General features: G+C 27.3%; 1 protein-coding gene across 11 annotated transcripts in view; it reads right to left on the reverse strand.

The window, feature by feature from the left end:
- Positions 1–12,981, reverse strand: part of LOC126750645 (ephrin type-B receptor 1-B) — a 515,677-nt gene that overhangs the window by 440,200 nt on the left and 62,496 nt on the right. The window contains exon 2 of one of the 11 annotated variants that reach the window (XM_050460299.1): positions 10,552–10,587. The exons of the other annotated variants lie outside the window; for them this stretch is intronic. The gene's annotated coding sequence lies outside the window, so the exon portion shown is untranslated. The remainder of the gene's footprint in view (positions 1–10,551; positions 10,588–12,981) is intronic. 11 annotated transcript variants of the gene reach the window in all.

Genomic DNA, 12,981 nt, shown 5'->3' on the forward strand with positions numbered 1-12,981 from the left:
TGATCATACTTCCCTATACCTATCTCTAGTGGTTTTCGAGAAAAAAAAATATTTTGCGCATTTTAGTTATCCCTTGGTTCCTAAAAAGCTCAAATTTTAAACACCACCTGAAGAGACCATCTTGAATTATTTTTTTTTAAATGGAACTCCCTATATTTTATTTTTTATTTTAATAGACTTTTAAAATACCTTTAATCAAATATAAAACATTTCTATACTAAAGTAGTCGTGATTAAGACATTTTTATTTTGTAAATTAGTTAGTTATGAAAATGTCACAATGGTTTAATAAATGACAGGCCTTTGTTTAGTTATAGTGTTATCGTTATATTTTATAATAAACTTACTTGAAGAAAAAGCAACGTGTAAAAAATTTAATATATTGTAGACTTATAGCCAATGGATAAAAAAACTTATTTATACTACAAAATACTTCATTAGTTATATTTAAAAAAAAAGGATTATTACAGGAAATTTTTGCAATGACCCTGAAATAGCTGTTTTCAGTTAAATTACTTTAAGAATACGTATGGAAAATTTTGAATTTTTATTGATACTACTTTTTGAGTTATGGGCATTTTGTCAAATTTTTGAAAAAAAAAAAAAAACCTTTTCAATACTTTTTTGTCTCAAAACTGTGTGAAATTTAAAAAAAACGCTTAGGTATCTAGTCAGATAAGGTCTAAAAACAGGTCTAATTGTTCTAGAAATACGTGTAAAAATTTTCAGAATTTTGCTTCCACTAAACTTACAGGCATTTTGGAAATTTAAAAAAAAATCGATCTCTCCAAAAAATTTTTTTTCTCAAAACTTTGTTAGTTTTTTTAAAAACGCTAAAACAAGTGTCTAATTAAATTATTTCAGTAAGTAGTACAGAAACTTTAAAAATCTTTCCTTTTAGAATTTTCAAGTTTTCTTCACGACTTTTTGATCTGTAAGCATTTTATGAAATTTCAAAAAAAATGAAATTGACCTCTTAAATTTTTTTTTATCAAATACACTACATTTGTTGAAAAATTTTAAAATGAGCGCTTAATTAAATAATCTTAGGAATATGTGTAAAAATTTTTAAACTTTTATTTTTACTGGCTATTTTGTACAATTTTTGGAAAAAAAATTGACCTTTCCAAAAAAAATTTTTTCCTCAAAAACGTGTCGATTTTTTGAAAAACGCTGGAATAGCTACCCAGTCAAATTATACCAGGAATATGTATAGAAATTTTAAAAATTTTATTTCAACTGGTTCTTGAAATATAGGCATTTGGTAAAATTTTTGAAATAAAAATCGATTTCTCTAAAATTTTTTTGTTTAAACTGTCAATTTCTTGAAACACGCTTAGCAGTCAAGTCACTGTGTTTAGTCAAATTATTTTATGAATATGTGTAAAGAATTTTGAAATTTCTGAAAATTTTCTTAAAAACGTTTAAACAGGTCGAATTATTCCGGAAATATGTATAGAAAATTTCAAAATTTTATTGCTACTGGTTTTTGAGTCATGGACATTTTATCAAATTTTTGAAAAAAAATTCGATCTTTCAGAACATTGTTTTATCTCAAAACCTCGACAATTTTTTCTTAAAATATAAAAATATGTGCGCAATCAAATGTTTTTGAGTTATGACCATTTTGTAAATTTTTAAAATAAAACATTGATTTCTTCAAAAAATATTTGTTTTCTCAACACTCTTAATTTTTTACAAAACACCGAAATAGGTGTCTAGTCAAATTATCCTCGAAATATGTGCAGACATTTTTAGAACTTTATTTCTATTGGGTCTTGTGAAATTATGAAAAAATCGACCTTTTCCAAAAACGCTTTTTTTTCTAAATCCTGTATTTTTTTTGAAAAAACATAGAACAAAAACTGTTTTAAATTTATTATACCATTATGAAATTATTCTAGCTAACTAACTAATTTACAAAATAAAAATGTTTAAAATTATCAAATTTCACGTGAATATGTATTTATTTCTAAAATGCGGCTACTTAGGTATAGAAATAAGTTATATTAAATTAAAGGTATTTTAACTGTCCATTAGAATATAAAATAAAATATGTTCTGTTCCATTTAAAAAAATTAACTTTTCACTATTTTACATAAGTATACACCAATTTTCGAGAATGTTGTATAATGCTGATTGATTCAGTCAAGTCAAAATAGTCCTTAAATGTGATAAGAAAAATTTAAGATTTTTAGGAACTTAAATAGCTGAGCAATAAACAATTAGTTATCCCTCGGTTTTTAACAAAAAACACGCAAAATATTTTTTTCTTGAACACCGCCAAAGATAGGGAAGTATGATTAACCCATTAAGGGCCAACTTTTTTTTTTGAATTTCTATTTGAGTTTTTGTTAACATGTTTGTTTTGGCTCAAAAAAATTAAGAAATTTTTATTGAAATAATATTTTCTTTAAAAATATTTTACAATCTTCTCATCAATCGATAGAAATGTATGGAAAACTCCCTTTGCTGAAATTTAGTATTTATTGCCCCAAATAATGGCCCTATTTTGAATGACTTATTGTCATTATTATCATTTGCAAGGGAATTGTCAGCAAAGTGAAGACAAGATTTTATTTCTTTGTAGGCATTTCTGGAAAACGCATTTTTCACTAGAGGAACACTCAAATCTTCTTTCAGACCAATAGTCTCTTTCACTTGGTAAGGCATGATAGCCAGAAAAAATCAAAAACCCGATAAAAATTTTGAGGTCCTCCGAAGTAACAAAAAAATCATATTTATTTTTTTGTTGGGCGTATCTCATGGTCTCTGTTTGAAGAAGATTATAAAGATCGTCATCAAAAAACTTCTCAAATATTTGTAGTGGTGTTAATTCCTGTAATTCTTCTTTTATTTTGTGGAAAGCTTCGGCACCTTCTTCTTCAATATTTTCATACATGGGTTCTTCCTTAGTCCTTTTTGGTGTCCAGGATTTAGTGCTGCATGCAACCTGTTTCCTTTTTATGAAATTTGACAGCGGTAGATCATCTTCCGATTCCCAATAATTTTGTTCTTCTACCTGTATCTTCACAACCCCTGGGACGTCCTGGACATCAACTGCCCCTAAGTGACCATCGTCGAGATCGTCTACGTCCGTCAGTTCATCCACCTCGGGAGGTAATAGCGCAATATCAGCATCTATTTGGTTAAAATAGAGATATTCCGCCGCATCATCTAAGTTCTTAACACTATGTCTATTTATTTTTAGCCAGTCAAAAAATAATAAAAAAAAATATGTAATAACCCAGTGTCCTCATTTGAGGACACAAAGATTTAGGTTAGGTTTTCGGCTAAAAAAAATCAACTAGAAATATCATAATATTTTTACAATATTTCTACATCTCTTTGGTTGTAAAGCACACTAAAGAAAGTATCTTACCCCTACTACTAAAGGAAATATGACCTATGGGCCTATAGCAGGTCTTTCTAGTCAAAATATTTATATACAAAAGTAAACACAAACTTTAGTAAATACCACCTGCAGAATATTGCGTAGGCATTGCTCTAATGCGTTAGACAGCCGTCGGCAATCGCCAACCTACTCGGGGGCTCTCATCCCCACCAATTTCTGTCGTCATCAAATGATGACCCTGGGCGCTAATGGGTTAAGAAAGACTAAAAATGAAACAGGGAGTCAAAATATCTAAAAATAAATAGGGTGTTTTATTCAAAGGTTTTGCCGTTTTTCAATAGAAGCGGCAACACCGCATTACTGAAAATATTTTAGACCGATAGAGCATTATCTGTTACGATGGTTACCAAATTTTCGTAAAATAAAATCAATAAATAATAATAAACAAGCAACACAAAGTAAGTATCTTTAAATTTTTAAGTAAGGGTCTGTCTACACGAGTCCCGTGGATTTGATGCCATATATGTATATCTGATGGCACTTTTTTGCAAAACAAAAATCAAAGGAAAATAAACCGATTTTGCAACTTCCAATCCTAGTTCGTTTGAAACCACCCTAACAGCATAACATCCTCTATCCAGTTTTTACCTCAGTGCTGATATATGGCCACAAAAGGCGAAATTAATAAGAACCAATGTAATGAATTTCTTATAATGGAAGAATTTTTAGATATACGTGAACTATAGTGTCAACAAGAGCGGTGATGAACGGTAACGGTGGATATGGTAAATCTACTAATTACTTTCCTTGAGGCTTTCTTCAAAACCGTCTTTATTAAAACAGACAACAAAATCTTAAAGCTTACAAGGGAGAGGAGGACTATTTCCGCAAGGGCTATTCAACGTATGATACATAAAATTTACAAAGTGTTTGATAAAAAAAAAATTCTTTTAATTCTATTAAAAATATATTTTTTATTTCTTATAACACATGATTTCTTTTAGAAAGGTTGTATAATATCAATTTATTGAATTAGTGCAATAAATTGTTGGTTTTGAAATATAAGGCTCTGAAATTAGTTCTTCAGTTTATCATTGATAACAATTCCAAGAAATCTGTTAGAATTATTCACTTTCATTGTTATAAATCATTAACTGGCCTGAGCATACGAACATAAAACCTAACAATTTAGTCTTATCTATATTTAAGGACAACAGATTAGCAGCCCACCCCTGTTTAACCATTATAAAATCTTCAGAAATAGTTCTGGCTAATGTGCTTTTATGATTGTCTGTTTATAAAATGGTGGTGTGTCACCTACAAAAATAGTGAGGAATCCTCTAGTGCGTAGCATAAATATCTGCTTTGTCTTTACTTTATAAAACCGCTAACTTTAAAAAAAATAGAATTTGACAATGTCTATTAATGCCTTATTGTCTACGTCAATAATATCTCTATAAATATGAGAAAATGTTAATAACTTAATCATTTTTTAAGTAAATAAATAATGTATTTAAATTATGCGCTCATCTTTATAATAAAAACAGCATCATGATCCTCTTAGCTCGTTTTAGCAAAAATCTACATAGCGCTCCATTAATTTTCTCACGCTCTCCGCAATTACGACAACAGTACCGTGCAGTACTGATTAAAGCAGATCGTGCCATCATTTTCCAGTACCGAAAAATCCCCGGCTCATTATTAGATATTTAACTTATTTTATTCATGTAACATGAGAGTGCACAAGCTCGTTTTTCATTGGACATCTCTCTTGGCTACGTCTACCTGGTCCTTTGTTGAAATTTTAGTAATGAACCTTGAAGGTAATGAACAGCACCTGGCCGGGTTATTCAGGTGAAGAAATTAGCTATTATTTGAGACAGGGTGGGAGTCAAATTAATTTCGGTTTATTTATAAATGCGCTCTTTTGTATATACGTTAATTTTAGGTTTTATTGGCCCATTACTCAGACAGATTATAGCGGCGTAACTAGACGTTTACGACACCTTATCATTTTAAACCGTTTAATTTTAACGCGCTTTTGTTCGAACTGTATCTTCAAATCGTCGGAACGTTACTATTAAGATCTAGATTGGGATCTTTGAACTTATTTATATGAAAGTGTTTCGAACGGTACGATAAAGGGAAAAAAATTTGAAGAAGGGCATTTGCATAAAAGCGACGCTAATCCGCTTTCAGGTATGGATTTTAATCAGGTGTCTTCAACAGTTAGGTTTAATAAAAAAGATACTAATGAGAAAACCGTGTTCTATTCAAGCCAGATGCTTATTTTTTCTTCATTTGAATATTTTCATTTTTAATTTAAGTAAATTAGTTAGAGAGATACTTCTCATGAGATATTGCTTTAGATATTAGACTTTTAATAAAAATATGCTTATCACAGTTATAACTATATTTGGTATAGATACATTGGATGAAGCAATACCAGTTCCATTTACTTCTCTTACGATTAAAAATTATTATTTTAGTATGTTTTTCAGCTGCTCATCGAGGACTGTTTGCGCTATTTCTTACATAATACAGTTTCTCATTTGCTATTGTTTATAGATAAGCCCCATTAGAAGAAAGATTTATATCAAACATGCATTATATTACAACAAAGAGAACATTAATTTGCCCAAGGTTTGCGAAATCTTAAGGAAAGTGCATTACCGAATCGTCTAATTGTTTTCAAACAATAATGACAAGTTACATGGTGATTTGGCTGTGAACCAACTAGAAATTGAAAGTTTCATAATATGAATAAAAAAGTTTCACAAAAGTGCAAAATTATCCTGGAAAAGCGAAATGACAGGATTAAATTGCACATGCGACACCCACATTAGTATCGTCGTCGTAGGCGGTCGGGCTAATTATAAAATTATTATTTCGTTATCCAGTTATCGTCGCGGTGAGAAAATAAAAAATGAAAATGCGGTTGATTTATCGTTGTTTATGTATCCTCGTTTATGCGTGATTAAGTGGGGAACTTCGGGAATTTACTGCTCAATTAATTTTTCCTTATTACTATTTTTTTTGGCATGGGTTGAACCAGTTTAGTATTATAAAATAATAGATTTTTGGATCGATGAGGTTCTGTTGACGACGACACTGTTTTGATAAACGATCAATGATTTTAAAATAATGAATTAAAAAAAAAATAGTTTTTCATAATTCTGTATGAACGAGACTTAAAAATCACTGTTGAGATAAATCATTTTTATTTAATTTCAGGTCCATAAATAAATTAAATGGTTTCTTAATTATTTGAAGGACAATAAAAATCACTGATGTGATAAAATATACTTTTCATAATTTTAGGAGAAAATTGCCTCGTAAATTTTAATTAGATCTGGAAAATTTTAGATACAATTTTTCCCTAAATAATTTAGTGTTAAAGAAACTTGAAAATCGCTGTTAAGATAAAAAAAAACTTAGGCCAATATAAAAAAAAAGATTTCTTAGTTATTTAAAGGACTTTTAAAGTCACTGCTAAGAGAAATCACATAATTCATAAGTGATATATTTTAAGTGATACATTTTAAGTGATATATTTTGCAGCTTAGTTATTTTAAAAAATAATCACTGTTGAGATTTATTATTTTATTTATTCCAAATTCCAATATATATATCTCTTTACTGATTTTGACCGATAGGTCTTAAAAATCACTATTGACAATTACACGACTTTAGATCAACAAAGAAATTATAAATAAATATTATTTCTTGCCTTGTAACTTGTTGAAAAAAACTAGAACCTTGAAAATCACTAGTCGAATAGAGTATTTATTTCCAGGATTCCAAGATAAAAAAGTCGAAAAAGATATTTTTCGTACATTTTGTAGTAAAATTGTAAGAATCACTAATGAGATTTTTTTCAATTTAAATATTCTTGAATTTTAAAGGATAAGAAATAGTCTGCTGATTTCCATTTGGACAAAAAAATATTTGATGAAAATTTTAAGTTGACAACACTTTAGAATCACTGTTAAGAAAAAAGTTTTTTTATTTCAAAGACTGGAGACCAATAAATAGCAAAAAAAATATTTATACCGATCCAAGGACAATTCTCTGCCATTTTTATATCAGCAAGGCTTTCAAATCACTGTAGTGATAACTGATTAAGGATTCCAATGAAGTTAAGACAATAAATTTTAAAAAAATACTGATTTGACCGACAATTGGTTTTTTTAATTCTGAATTAATGAGACTTTAAAATCATTGTAAAATTTATAAAAAAAATGTAGGCCAATGCAAAAATGGAATAATTTCTTACTTATTTGAAAAATATTTGAAATTACTGATAAGATAAAATATTAATTTCTAGGATTCAGGCCAAAAAAAGTAGTTTAATTTTTTCACAGATCCTGAAATAAATAAAAATAAATAAAAAATATTTTTTTTTTCCATTTTTAGATTGACGACGCCTTAAAATCTCTTTTGTGATACAAGTTTAATCACTTTAGTGATGTTAAGTTATTAAATGAAAGAAAAATATTTTTTACTGAATTTTTAATACAGTTTTCTTTATAATAATATATTAAGTAAACTTAAAAATAATAAAGGAGAAAATAATGAGGGAGGATAAAGGCCAATAGAAAAATAAAATGGTTTCATTGTTTTTTTTTCATTGTTTTCATTTGAAGGACTTTAATCACTACTAAAAAAACAATTGTCACATAAATATCATTTATGGGATTTTAAGGTTGCAGCTTAATTTTTTTTTAATCACTGCTTTCTAAATACAAGATCAAATATTTTATGTATTCCAGGACTCCAGATCAATTTTATTGATCTTGATCTATGATATTGATTGATATTGAATTGTTCAAAAGGCCTTAAAAATCAGTGCTAATATAAAGTATTTTATTAATCACAGGACTTTAGGTCAATAAAACAAAAGATTAATAAATATTGTTTCTTATCTTATAACGTTTTAGAAAAAAACCTTAAAAATCGCTAAAAAAATATGTTTTTTAAAAAAATTACTATTAAGATCAAATGTTTTATTTATTCTAGAATACCAGAATAATGAAAACTAGTTTTCTACTACTTTCGACTAGAAATAATATTTTTTTAGCATAAATAATATTTCCTATTTTATAACGAGTTAAAAAAATGGAATCTGGAACCTTTAAAATAACTGCAGGGATTGAATATTTATTTCCAGGATACCACGACAAAAAAGTCAAAAAGGATATCTTTCACAGTTTTGAGGATAGTCTTAAGAATCACTGATGAGATTTTTTTTTAATTGAAGGATCCCCAAACGTTCAAAAAAATAATATTATCTGTTAATTTTCAATTTGGTCAAAAAAATGTATGGAAATTCTCAGTCGCGTAACCTTTTAAATCACTGTGGATAACAGTTTAGTAATTTCAGTAATAAATGAAAACAAAATATTTTTTACCGATTTTTTGATAGAATTTTTCATTAAATAATTTTGGATTGACGAAAATTAAAAATCGCTGTTCAGGTAAAAAAAAAATTTTACGCAATTAAATGATTTTTTTTCAGTTATTTGAAGGACTTTTAAAATCAATAGTAAGAAAACCCAATTATCCCATAAATGACATATTTTAAGATCAAATATTTTATTTATTCCAGGATTTCAGATCAATAAATATACAAACTACTTTTCTACTAATTTTCAACATAAACGAATCTTTTTTACCAGGTAATTTTCGATAGGTGTTGAAAATCATTGCTGATTAAGTATTTTATCAATTACAGAACTTTAGATCAATAGGAAAATGAAAAATAAATATTCTTTCTTATCTTAGAACGTGTTGAAAAATACAGGAACGTCACTATTAAATCACTGTTAGAATAGATTACTTATTTTCAGGATTCCAGGACAACAAACTCAAAAAAGGTATTTTTTGGAAACTTTAAGTTGACTAACCTTTAAAATCACTGAGATAAATGTTTAATCACTTCAATGACTTGAAACCAATAAATAACAAAAAATGTTTTATACTGATCCAAGGACAATTTTTTGCCATTTTTATATCGACAAGTCTGTAAAATCACCGTTGTAATAACAGCTTAAAGCATTGAATACTGTCAAGTCAATAATTGAACAAAAAATAGTTTTTACTAAGTTTTTATTACAACTTTTTTACAAATAATTTTGTAATAACGAAACTTGAAAATCTAAAAAATTAATTTTTTAAAAACTGTAAAAATTAATTCTAGGCCAATAGAAAAATAATATGATTTCTTAGTTATTTAAACGACCTTTAAAACTACTGCTGAGAAAAACCATTTATTCAATAAATGATCTATATTAAGTTAACAGTTTATAAATTTTTTAAAATAATTACTGTTGAGTTCAAATATTTTATTCATTCCAGGATTCTAGATTAACGAATAAACAAAATAGTTTTCTACTAATTTTGACTGGAAAATAATATTATATTTTACCAGTTTTATTTCGATAAATTTCTGCTGAGCGAAGATATTTTGATCATTTATAGAAATTATATTATAGATGGAAAAACTTATTTAGGGTCAAAAAAGTGTGAAAATAAATGTTCATAAATGTCGAGGATAAAAACCTTGTCCAGGACATTTTTTGTATAATTAAAATTGAGAACTCAGTAGAGTTTTTAACGTTAATTTATTCCAATTATTTCGATTTGTGCTCAAAACATCGAAATATGATGTATTAGAGCCCTTAATATGAAAAGAATTAGATTTTTTCTTACATTTTTAATTATTGTACTATTTTTTGTAGTTTTGTTGCATAATTTTGTACATTTCTTTTCTTGACGTAAGCGCATAATTTCGGTCACTTAATAGTTTTAAACACAAATACAATATTAAATTGATGTGTGTTCTCAAAAAAATTTATTTAAAAAGAAAAGGTGAACCGTACCCATTTTTGTTATGCATGATAGTTCTTGTAATTTACTTACTAGTATAGCAAACTTACATATCAAGTTTTTAATATTTCCTTACATGTTTTCTTGCCTCTAGGCGGGCATTTTAAGCAATCTTAACCCATTTTTAACTAATGTTTTATGCTAAAACATTTCAAGCTATTTTAGTGATATTAAGAATAATAACAAAATTAAAAATTTAGTTTGTAAGAAATATGAATCGTATGTATTTTTATTATACTTAGTCTATAATTACTGGGAGATAAGTCAGGGTTGTAAGTCTTTTTCTTTCATTTCTTGTATTCTACTTACCAGATAATACACCTTTTTTATGCTACGATGACTTACCTGAAAATAAAAAAAAAGTTATAAAATTATTCAAAGTAGTGAAATGCGCACTATAAAGTGGTTAAATATAACTGAACGGATGGTACTTTGTAGTCTGATCTTTAGGTTTCCGTACATTATTTATGATTTGGAAGAAATAAATATCTTGTAAAAACTCCTCGCTATAAAGCAACTTTATTTTAGGGAAGTTATTGCGTTTATTTGTGATATAATAAAGTGCATCCTGATTTATTAGAATATATTTTAAAAAAACTAGCAGCTACATTGTTGATGTCTGGTTTTAGTACCTGACGTCTTAACAAGTTGAAGTAGTTTTTCGACTCTACATTATCTAGAAAATCAACCCTTTGCAGCCATTTTTAAAATAGCCTTTAAGCCATACATCATTCCCACTCGTCCATACAATGCGTCATAAAAAAGCTGCTGTAATAAACGTACGCGGTCATAAATTTATAATACGCCGCCGTCCACTTACACAGTAGTGAACTAGTAAAATGCGAATGTATATTAAATAGGCGGCCGTGGGGACAATCGGCATTTATGATCTTCAAAAAAAAAATTTTTCACTGGATAATTGTAATTGGCACACATGCAACAGCGTATAAATCGCCGCGTAAAAAAGTTCAATACGCCGCATCGAGTCCGGGGGGACGTGAATTTATCGGTTATTGTTTGTGTCCGTTAGTGTTTTTTTTAGTCTTTTTTTTTTAGTTTTTTTTTGTAATTATGATGCATAAATTTGTTTTTTTTTCTGCGTTTGTCAGGGAAATTTATGTAGTTTTGTACCGCTTACTAGTTATTAAGAAAGGTGAATTGTATGCATTTGAACAAGGTGTAATTTTACAAAGAATGATTTATGATATTTAAATAGGTCTAATAGTGAAAAAGGGCTATTCAACTAACAAAATTAATATAATTTTAGCAGTATTTTACTATAAAATATTTTACAGCTTTTTTTTGCAATGTTATTGCAAAATTTTGCAAATCTCTTTTATAGAAATTGTGAGGATATATATCTAGAAATTAATAATTTAAGTAGACTAGGTTAACAAACATAGTGAGTTTATTAAGGATACATTTTAAGAAAAATGGTTTCATATCCATTTAAGTTATGCATTACATTCGTATTATTTTTAACTAATAAAAGAATTGTATTTGTTTAAAACTTTTTGGAATATAAAGCTGAAATTGCTAACAATGCATTCATATTTCATCGAACTTGCATTCTCCAGGCCACTATTTAAATGAAGTAAGTGTTGGACTATTCAGGATAATTTTTTGAGTAGCAGTACTTTCAAGTCCTATTATAAATGTACAACATTTAGTTTGGTGTTCAAAACATAATAATCCCAATTCTTATTGAATAATTATTTTCTTTGCTAAGGCCTACAGACCTTAGGGTTACCGAGGATAAATAAACAAAATTGTTTTAAATATATTTTAGTTATGCATCCCTTATAACGAGTTTACATAAACAGTTGTTTATATTTTTGTTGTTAAATATCGATGCTATTAACATAATTTTTTTCTCGCCTTTATGATGACTTGTAATAGACCTTTATTAATTTAAATTTTATGATAAAATATGCTTTAAGATACAATAGGGACATAGCCCTAAATTTTATAAAACAGTGAAGTCTCTTTATAAGGATTTAGTATGATTTAGTTACATTGGTTTAATATTAATTTATACATTAATAACAGATTCTCTTTTTGTAAATATAGATCTGGTAATTAATTTAGTTTTTATTAAATTTTAATTATTACGTCCTTTCAGAAAATGTCTTAAATATTTACAAATTACAATAACCTCCATGTATTATAAAAAAATTTGTAATTTTTGTAATTTCTCTGTTCATTTGGCTTACAAAATAATATTCTTCTCTCTGTTCATTTGGCTGTACAAAATAATATTGTTTCCTTTATAATAATTATTTATACAATCTGTTACTACTTTTAGCATTATGATAATTTTTTTATCGTTCATGTCTCACGTATTGTCATCATGGATATAATAAACCTATTTATATTTATTTTTTAATTGCAATATGAAATTTCTAAAAAGATAACAATTCTTTGAAAAAAAATTAATTTATGGAGACTTCAACACAAGAAACAATGATTTTCAATCTGTATTTAAAAACGCATATTTTTTTAATTATTATGATAATAAATTAATTTTTTTATATTTTTTTTGTGCTCCTTTGTGAAGAAAACGTCTCAGATATTATGTGCTTAAATGCTGTAACCTTAGTTTTCCTAGTTATATACTAATAACCATTAACCAGTGCTTATTTGAAGAAAAATCAGAATTAGTTTTAAGAATCTTATTTATGACTCGTATCCATTTAAGTTATGCATAACTTGTAACAATTTTACGTGCAGTTTGAAATA

Source organism: Anthonomus grandis, chromosome 2, assembly GCF_022605725.1.
Source record: "Anthonomus grandis grandis chromosome 2, icAntGran1.3, whole genome shotgun sequence".
Classification (NCBI taxonomy): domain Eukaryota; kingdom Metazoa; phylum Arthropoda; class Insecta; order Coleoptera; family Curculionidae; genus Anthonomus; species Anthonomus grandis.